The sequence below is a fragment of the Lytechinus pictus genome, chromosome 7 (assembly GCF_037042905.1).
Source record: "Lytechinus pictus isolate F3 Inbred chromosome 7, Lp3.0, whole genome shotgun sequence".
Taxonomy (NCBI): domain Eukaryota; kingdom Metazoa; phylum Echinodermata; class Echinoidea; order Temnopleuroida; family Toxopneustidae; genus Lytechinus; species Lytechinus pictus.
Genome location: NC_087251.1, coordinates 23,359,626 through 23,368,704, shown reverse-complemented (window position 1 = coordinate 23,368,704; position 9,079 = coordinate 23,359,626).

Here is a 9,079-nt window from a genome sequence, read left to right as displayed (position 1 = left end):
CAACACCAACAAATAATATATAGGCCAGGTTTTAATGAAACTATTGCAGTATACACGTTCTATACACACAAATTTTCATATGGTCTTAAACTTTTGCAGATGGCGGCATGAAGATTATTTACACAGTGTGGAGCACGCTGTGACACACTGAACACACGGAGGGACACACGGTGATACACTTTGACACACTGAATACACTGTAAGACACTGTGACACAATGTGAACACACTGTAAGACACACTGTGAACACACTGTAAGACACACTGTGACGCTCTGTGATCACACGGAGGGACACACTGTGAGACATTGTGACACACCGTGAACACACTGTAAGACACACGGAGGGACACACTGTAAGACACTGCGACACACCGTGAACATACTGTAAGACACACTGTGACGCTCTGTGATCACACGGATGGACACACTGTGAGACACTGCGACACACCGTGAACACACTGTAAGACACACGGAGGGACACACTGTAAGACACTGCGACACACCGTGAACGCACTGTAAGACACACTGTGACGCTCTGTGATCACACGGATGGACACACTGTGAACACACTGTAAGACACACTGTGATACACTGTGTACACACTGTAAGACACTGCGACACACCGTGAACACACTGTAAGACACACTGTGACGCTCTGTGATCACACGGAGGGACACACTGTGAGACATTGTGACACACCGTGAACACACTGTAAGACACACTGTGACGCTCTGTGATCACACGGAGGGACACACTGTGAGACATTGTGACACACCGTGAACACACTGTAAGACACACGGAGGGACACACTGTAAGACACTGCGACACACCGTGAACACATTGTAAGACACACTGTGACGCTCTGTGATCACACGGATGGACACACTGTGAGACACTGCGACACACTGTGAACACACTGTGTACACACGGAGGGATACACTGTAAGACACTTCGTTCTTTTCAGTAGGGATTATCCATCTCCCTGTAAAATATCACCAACTCTTTCTGCTCATCCGCTCTCTCTTTCTTTTCGCGTATCATCCTTTTAACACTTCATTCAGTGTAATTTACGTTACCCCTTTATCTGTCCTTCTCTCGATCTCTCTACAGTCATTTTCTCATGACATATGCTTGAGGTCTTTCCCTGATTGACCTTTTGGAATGAGTTTTGTCAATCTGTCTGTGTGCTCGAGACGTCTAGCCTACCAGTCCCAATCAACCCAAGCCCTGATCACAATAACACAGGCCAACTTTCATTAAGTTCACCAATCAAAATGACCCTCCTACAAAACTAAAAGGAAATTGTAAGCCGGTGGCTCATGGGAAATGTGACGCATCTTAATTCTATTTTCATGTTTTCAAGCCATATCCTTTGTTTCTATTTGATGGGAAATGTTGGAAAGATGATGATCACTTGACACATTTCGTGCCAATTTGTCACTGTCCCTTCGTAACACCGAATAAAGGAATACAAACAGAGTTATGTCATGTATGTTGATATCTTGTATATTCATGGGCTATGTTCTGTGTTGAAACTCACATCGCCATGTGATTTTCGTTTGTATCACAAGGCAGGGGTAAATTAATTTTGAGCAACCAGGTAATGGAGTTTGTTCGATGTAGATTTTTTTTTTTTGGGGGGGGGGGGGTTGTAATTTTATTTTGATAAACAACGGGAACGCACTGAATCTATGCTGATTTAAATGATTGTGAAGTTCAATACTTTCCGTAAATTATTCAATTTAAATCTTGGAATGCAATCATTGTTGGCCTAATTAATTGGTCTGCCTTAGATCGCTTCATCTGTCGAGGGTCATCAGTCTCTCTCATGACATCGTGTTCACTGCTTCAGATTAATAATAATTCGAAGAAATGTCAAAACAGACATTACTTGTACCTTAATCGCAAGATGGATATCAACCCACGCACATGATGTGATTATATGTCTTTTCAACTCTAAAAAAAGGGGAAAAGGATTGTCCAATCAAAATAATGACAAGGTGAATGACCGCAGTTACTCAGACTAAAACAAAATGGAGGCAGCATCTTATAATGGTTGGGAAATGGCTTCGCTGACTTGGTTTGTGAAGGTATTGAGTCAATCTTTGCTATTTTGTGTCTTTAGAATCTATTTTCAACAACGAAGTGTATTGAATAACAGCTTATAATTAAAGACGGTATGATCTGCAAAAATTCTTTTTACACTATATATTGATTCGGGAACGTTACGAAAATATACCATCGAATAAATTTCAATGATCAAATATATCCGTGGCCTCGAAATATTGATACCTGGGTTCGAGATTAAATCAATGCAACAAGAAGTGACTTCCTCTCATTACCAGCCCCCACCCCGACAGGACATTAAACTGCCAATTCACTCAACAACCTACAAACACCAAAACTTAATATAATCGATTTGATGAAATAAAACATTTAACTGTTTAATAATGAGATTCATTTATTTTGCTGTGTGGGTGAATAGTGGCAATCCCTCCATCACCCACCCCAATTACAGACATGGGCAAATAATTGCATGGATTGGTCCGCATTGAAATCGAAGAGACAAATTGTGAAAGAATATCCACATCTTATTATCTATTAATTTGTTTGATATTTATGGAGAAGGAGCAACGCCCCTAACCATCCTTCTCTGGTCTCTGGTTGTCTAGATACGATAAGTGGTACTTCCAAGGCTGGTGCCGTGCCTCATCACTGATCATTATCGGGGTCGTTTTCTCCATGACCTTTTGTTATCGTCATCCAAATCATCAACGAACGTGTGGAAAGAGACCTGTCTGGTAAGTGAAACTCTCAAACACGGCGTCCACTATTTCCGAGAACAGGGACCGGGAAGGGGGGGGGGGGGGCGGCGGCATATTTTGTACATGGGTTCATGGAAGTGAAGGGAAACAAAGTGAAACGCAAATTGTGCACATTCAATGCTATCCGAATCCTCCGATGTAGTGGAACTCGGATGTTTCAGGCATCCCACCAACTCCTATAGAGTCTTCTCTTAAAGAATAAATTTTCCAGTCTCATATACATCTGCATCTCGTCATAATATGAGAAGTCATCTGAATGCTCGGTGAAGCATGAAGCGGTGTATGTATATCGTTAGACCATACCACAATCTTAAGATGACTATCATGACTGCCATTACCAATACATGTATCATTCCTACCAACCCCCTATAATCACTAACTCCACTTACACTCTAAAATAATATTGGGTAAAAGTGCTCCATGAGGGTAATTATGTGTCCAACCACCATTTGTCACTTCTTTTGGGCATTTTTATTTATCCAGTGTGATGAAAATTTTGCCCATTTTCAAGTAATTGCTGCTTATTTTTTAGCCTTACTGGACAATATGCTTCCCGCATTGAATAAAATACTGCCCCAAGTTGGTTGGACACATAATTACCCTCGTGGTGGTAAAAGTTTTACCCAATATTTTTTTTACAGTGTACACTATCATTTCAGTCATCACTGTTAGACCCACCACCATTGCCGTGATCACCACTAACACTATTAAACCCACTATTGCCATTATTCATCGTCATCACCATCGTCACGTCATCATCATCATCACCACTACCACCACCACTAAGACCACCACTGTCACAACCACCATCATTATCACCACCATGAAACAATAGATCACCCTCCCGTTTTCACCATCACTTTCACTGATAACCACATTTTCCGAAAACTTTCACTGATGACCACATTCTTCAAAAACTTTCGCAATTTTCTTATACTACCATCATCGCTCATCACTCTCAGAAAACTGGGTACTAAGATGTCGAGTTTATACGATGTAAGTAACTAATTTTGGTTTTCAATCTGTTTCAACTCACTCTGACTAACTTACAAGAATTTACCAATATTTACCATGTCTATTATGTCATGATATTTGAGCATTTTATACTGCTTTACATGTTGATGTCTAAATCCAAGCTTGGTTTGCCGTCACTCTCTTCGCTCCATTGCGGCGTTTAGCAAACCTCGGAAACAAACAACACATTTCATAAGACTAAAGAGAGGAAGAGAGACGGAGGAAAGGGAGAAGAAAAAAAAAAGATTTTTAGGATTATCCTAGGATTAGGTCGTCGAACTTACATATTAGCCTACTTTCAGAGTATTATAATCTTGAATCAATTGAAGTGTGTTTGGTAACAAGAGGATCACGGCTTGGTTTTGAACTATGAATTACACACCTTGCAAATATTTTGATCCTTGCAAAGTTCATTGAAATTAGGTCTAATTTCTGCGTTTCCATGGTAACTGGACATTTTGCCTTTTACACTTGTAGTTTTAAGTGTGCACGAAGTTAAGTTTTCGTCGTACAATTTGTATTTAAATACAAATTAATGAAATTGTACGAGAAAGCATAATAATAAAGAAAAAATATAACCACGATTGATATTGCTGATTGAGATATCTCTCGAGTTTCCCTACCCCCCTCCCTTTAATTTGATGTACAGCATGTACGGGCACACGGGATGTTTATTTTTTATAACTTCTAAGAAGTATGTCGTTACCTGAAATTACTTCATGAAATATACTGGATATATTGTGATTGTTTGAATTTGATAAATAAGAATTAGAATGCTTATTAAGGAATAGTATACCCTGTCACACACGCGTTCGAAATCTAGATCACATAACATTTGAATCGTATTTAAGGTCTTGGGAATATGCAGATATAAGCTTCTGATTGATATTGTTCGTTTAGTTACTCATATATCGCATATTTCATGAACTTGTTCTTTATCATGGAGCATTACCTAGGTTTGGTGATAAAGGAAAAAAATCAATTACGGGAAAATTGAATTTATCTAGAATTCCAAATTAATGAGTCTAGCCACGTGCAATAATATAGAGCATGTACAGTGTTAAACATTTATATTTTGTATCACTGTATTTTTTTTTAATTGTCCAGTCGGTGACATCTCCTATTAATTCAAACCATATCCAGTAAATCCTCTATGCCATGAAGTATTCCATGTGGCGTGATCTCAACTGGTGTTTTTGTCCGACTGTTCTGTCGATAACCTTCAAACTGTCAAGAAAATAAAAAGGATAAGAGGAAGGATTCTCATAAATGATAAGAAGAGAGAAAGAAAAGAAAACAAAACAGGGGAGAGTGGACCCCTCAACAATTGACTCGGCATAGCCGGACCAGTCGTCCAAGACATTCTTTAGACAGATTTAGAGGATCATCAACAATTGAATCTATGATAATCTTCATGAGGTGGATTGTTTGTCGTCCAATCCTCCATTCAATCAGACCTGTTTAACGAGTCAGAGCTCAAGAGTTATGCAGGTCAGTGAAAAGAGATTGAATTAAACATTATTGAGTTACAGCGTTTGTCATATCCGCATTGATTGATTTTCAGACATTTCAATCGAAATGTTCTTCCTCGAATTCCACAGGTATCCGATGAACATTTAAATGATGTATGAATGAGATCGTTCAAAAAAAGAAAGGTTATCACCGTTTACCGTTCATGTGAGTTGGTATGATGATGCAGGTATTTTTTTTACAGACGGTGTAAGAAAAAAGAAACCTTGAAATGAATAAACCAAACAATTTACTGGATAAAAAGCAAGAATAAATGATGATAAATTCCCTGCTGCATCTTTATATTTACATTAATGATAATTTGATATCACTGCTATCTAAGGAAGATAGTGAAACACCGGATATAAAATGGCTAGCGTTGGGTGCAACATTAAAAAAAATCAAACTTGATCTCAACCATTTAATCATCCTCTGATGATAAAATATTACCAACCGAAAATAGATTGATATGAACTATCCACTATAGTAGTGAAAATGTTAATTGAACAGCATGGTGGACAGTCGTATTGATCTTGATATCTCTGCACATTCATGCATGATAAATCAATATTATTCATAATGGATTTAGTTTATAAGTGTTTCTTTTTCAATTCATCACTGCTAAAAAACACAAGCAAGCAGCCTATCAGAGGGACCTGGAAATGATTGTTAGATTATGACTAAGCGCTTTTCAAATACGCTTTTGTGCCTTTTTCGTATTTTCATCGATTGAACATTGATTCGAATGTGATTGGGAAATAACAAGTCTTCATATCAATATAAGAATGCGCGGGAAAGAGAAAAAGAGAGGAGGGAGAGAGAGACACACACACAGAGCGAGAGAGAGGGGGAGGGAGAGGGTTACTTCGTTGAATAAAAATCATACATTCTTACACAACCTTCACACATAAAATCAATTGAAATGAATAAGAGAACAGTGAATACTTCCTAGTTTGTTAACTAATACTGGAAGAGGGGGATAGGTCAAAGAATGGGGACAAGCAGTGATAGTTCAGTGATAAAATTCATAAAATTTCGTTAGGCATTGTATTTTTTCCCAGTAAATCAAATAGACAGCACTGGTGACGTCATGCTGATAGTTGAATCTAATAAAACAATTCACTGAACAGGAATGGGCGCACGCTTCAACAGGGGTCGCCGTCATACGGATAAAATAGATTTACCACGAAACTATTTCAATAAAAGAATAAGAGGAAAGGATTAATAATGCGGTATCTAATCCATGATATACCGGGAGAAGGAAGTTTGTGGTTAATTTGTTGGATTTATTAAGTGTTATATCTCGAACAATTTAGTTTTCATGTTAATCGGTGGTTAGCGATTTATATATTTCCTGTTTGAGAGCGAATGTCGAAGTTGGACTTTTTCAACGAAGTTTAAAAGGCTGATTCAAGCACCTGTTTCATTTTCAATTGGATATGAAAATAACATACACAAAAAGAAAATTTCACAATGGATGTCCCAAGAAATTCAAGAATAATATCGATGTGTTAATTGTGTTAAGATTTAAAGGATATTTCGATAACTACACCAAAATAATCCCTTTAATTCAATTTTTAAAATCTCGTAAAAATAATTTTAAGACGTGGATTTTTTTAAGACGCTATGCAAAGTTATTCAATTGTATATTGCTCATTTTCCCAATCGGAGAATGCTAAAAAATGTTATCCGGTGATATTAAAACAAAGATACTTGTCTAGAATCAAGATACACCCCCTGGTCGAGCTGTCGTGTATTTGGTATGTTAAGCTTGGTTAGTAACCGTGACATCCGTTCTTTTATATCTTGGGAATTATTCTCACAAAGTTTGCTGACATGAAACGTAATGAGATGAATGGAAAGGTCTTTTAACCACATGCATTCAGGATTGTAATAATGATTAATACATGGAGACTTTGACTAAAATATGTACTAGCACACAAATTGTTACTTCGAGAAAACGCAATTGTTACCGTATTTTGTACATGCTCCTATATGTAAAAGTAATATTAGAAGATTTTTCTATACTTACGGATCATCTTGAAGTTTAGGCTAAAATTTTTGCCAAAGGCAGGTATACCCGAATCATTTTTTTTAATTACACATGTTAAAAAGTTTTTTGGGAAGCCAAATTTTCAGATATATAGAAAAATAGAAGACACATAGAAAAAGAACAAATTCTTAAAATCACATCAAGAAATCATTCTAGTTTAGAATTTCAAGAACGTAAGTGATTTGAACAATTTGGGAGCTTCGATTTACAAAATATCCGAACTTTTATCACGATGGTCTATAACTCTGTATCAAGAGGTGCACTAACATGAAAGGCGCGAATTGGATTGCCCAAACTTGGTTAAAAAGCAACGTGAGTGACATAATCCTTCATAAACATTATTTTGAAGATGAATTTAATTTCAAAAGTCAAGATATTCAACTGATGTATATAATGAAAAAATAATTATGAGCTTGAGGAGCAACAAGACAAAATAAACTTGTGGTATTTACCTATTTAAAGTGATCGGTCATGTTTCAAGTAATTCTTAAATTCCGACAAAGAAAAAAAAAGAATCGGAGATGGTTAATCAATTGCATTATGTGGGCATCGAATTTAGGATTATTACTAACTTTTAACCTGACGAACTCACCACCAATATTTGCGTCACCATAGCAGAGATTGCTCTGAGATGTATAGAAGTACCGAAATATTACATCATCATGCCAGAGTTCCAGGGCACGATCTGGCTGTACCGGTCACACAGAGTCCATGATAATATAATTCTTAATTAATTAGATTGATAAGATCTGTCCTATACACCAGACCCTGGGTAAATGACTACGATTTAAGTGATATGAGGAGAGGTCTGGCGCTTTTAAGATAATATTCCTCCAGTCCAGTCGGCTAGTTGAGGAGCCATAGTGATGGATATGGACCCTAAGTAGCCGCCTTATATTGGTTGCAGATGATTGCTGATGATAGCTCTTATGTACACCATGGGTTCGGTTTCAAAACCCGAAACCTACCTAAAATGATTATGCAATTTCATTTCGGTCAGCGTTGTATTAATATCCTTGAAATGATCCTTGGATACCTATACAAGTTCTACGAACCTTGATTATCAGGGATTATGATAGCCTAAGACTGCAATTTTGATTTAATTAATACAAGTAACACAAACATGACACATGTATATAAGTTAAATACTATAAACTCTTCCTATTCGATGAGGAATGTGTTCGTACGGATTGGAAATGAACCTTTTTAATTGTATAAGTCCAGGCCAATAATAGATACCATGCTCGGTGTATAACTTGCCCACTGTCTGTCGATTCGAATTATCATGTTTCTTAACAAGCATATTTCTGGCAAAAATAATTCCCGATGGTTTTATGTCGACGTGTAATTGCCCACGGAGCCATAGAGGTGCCCCATTGAGCAGTCAAGTCCCTCCAGTCGACGAGGGCAGGGTAACCACAGGCCATCTCGCTTGGTCCTTCGCTCTCTGCAGGAGATCAAACTCAAGATTGAAACAGGATCAGCCTCTTTCTTCTTTCTATTGCTTTGATATCTCCACTGATGAACTTCTCAAGAAAAAGCCATTTTGACTCCGGACTTGGAAATGGTAATTTTCAGGAAAATATGACTGAGAGTCATACACCGAAGAAATTAAGCTTGAAAAGAAAAAATATAATAGAATGAGCAAATCATATAGTTTTGCCCAGAGAAGCTATTT